Source organism: Mandrillus leucophaeus, unplaced genomic scaffold (genome assembly GCF_000951045.1).
Source record: "Mandrillus leucophaeus isolate KB7577 unplaced genomic scaffold, Mleu.le_1.0 Scaffold549, whole genome shotgun sequence".
In the NCBI taxonomy this organism is placed as follows: Eukaryota; Metazoa; Chordata; class Mammalia; order Primates; family Cercopithecidae; genus Mandrillus; species Mandrillus leucophaeus.
Genome location: NW_012105908.1, coordinates 2146471 through 2148426, shown reverse-complemented (window position 1 = coordinate 2148426; position 1956 = coordinate 2146471).

The window sequence follows — 1956 nt, the reverse complement described above, 5'->3', positions numbered from 1 at the left end:
CTGTGGTCTGAGAGAGAGTTTGTTATAATATCTGTTCTTTTACGTTTGCTGAGGAGTGCTTTACTTTCAACTATGTGGTCAATTTTGGAATAAGTGTGATGTGGTGCTGAGAAGAATGTATATTCTGTTGTTTTGGGGTGGAGAGTTCTGTAGATGTCTATTAGGTCTGCCTGGTGTTGAGCTGAGTTCAATTCCTGGATATCCTTGTTAACTTTCTGTCTCATGGATCTGTCTAATATTGACAGTGGCGTGTTAAAATCTCCCATTATTATTGTGTGGGAGTCTAAGTCTCTTTGTAGGTGTCTCAGGACTTGCTTTATGAACCTGGGTGCTCCTGTATTGGGTACATAAATATTTAGGATAGTTAGCTCTTCTTCCTGAATTGATCCCTTTACTATTATGTAATGGCCTTGTCTCTTTTGATCTTTATCAGTTTAAAGTCTGTTTTATCAGAGACTAGGATTGCAACCCCTGTTTTTGTTGTTGTTGTTGTTGTTTTGTTTTGTTTTCCATTTGCTTGGCACATCTTCCTCCATCTTTTTATTTTGAGTCTATGTATGTCTCTGCATGTGAGATGGGTCTCCTGAATACAGCACACTGATGGGTCTTGACTCTTTATCCAATTTGCCAGTCTGTGTCTTTTAATTGGAGCATTTAGCCCGTTTACATTTAAGGTTAATATTGTTATGTGTGAATTTTATTCTGTTATTGTGATGTTAGCTGGTTATTTTGCCCATTAGTTGACACAGTTTCTTCCTAGTATTGATGGTCTTTAAAATTTGGCATGTTTTTGCAGTGGCTGGTACTGGTTGTTCCTTTCTATGTTCAGTGCTTCCTTCAGGAGCTCTTATAAGGCAGGCCTGGTGGTAACAAAATCTCTTAGCATTTGTTTGTCTGTAAAGTATTTTATTTCTCCATCACTTATGAAGCTTAATTGGCTGGATATGAAATTCTGGGTTGAAAATTCTTTTCCTTAAGAATGTTGAATATTGGCTCCCACTCTCTTCTGGCTTGTAGAGTTTCTGCTGAGAGATCCACTGTTAGTCTGATAGGCTTCCCTTTGTGGGTAACCCAATCTTTCTCTTTCGCTGCCCTTAAGCATTTTTTCCTTCATTTCAACTTTGGTGAATCTGACAATTATGTGTCTTGGAGTTGCTCTTCTCAAGGAGTATCTCTGTGGCATTCTCTGTATTTCCTGAATTTGAATGTTGGCCAGCCTCGCTAGGTTGGGGAAGTTCTCCTGGATGATATCCTGAAGAGTGTTTTCCAACTTGGTTCCATTTTCCCCGTCACTTTCAGGTACACTAATCAGAAGTAGATTTGTTCTTTTCACATAGTCCCATATTTCTTGGAGGCTTTGTTCATTTCCTTTTACTCTTTTTTCTCTAAACTTCTCTTCTTGCTTCATTTCATTCATTTGATCTTCAATCACTGATACCCTTTCTTCCATTTGATACAATTGGCTACTGAAGCTTGTGCATGTGTCACATAGTTCTCATGCCATGGTTTTCAGCTCCATCAGGTCACCTAAGGACTTCTCTACCCTCTTTATTCTAGTTAGCCATTTATCTACCTTTTTTCAAGGTTTTTAGCTTCTTTGCGATGGGTTCAAGCATCTTCATTTAGCTCAGAGAAGTTTGTTATTACCAATCGTCTGAAAACTTCTTCTCTTGACTCATCAAAGTCATTCTCCATCCAGCTTTGTTCTGTTGCTGGTGAGGAGCTCCATTCCTTTGGAAGAGAAGAGGCACTCTGGTTTTTAGAATTTTCAGCTCTTCTGCTCTGGTTTCTCCCTATCTTTGTGGTTTTATCTACCTTTGGTCTTTGATGATGGTGACATACAGATGGGGTTTTGGTGTGGATGTCCTTTCTGTTTGTTAGTTTTCCTTCTAACAGTCAGGACCCTCAGCTGCAGGTCTGTTGGAGTTTGCTAGAGGTCCACTTCAGACCCTGTTT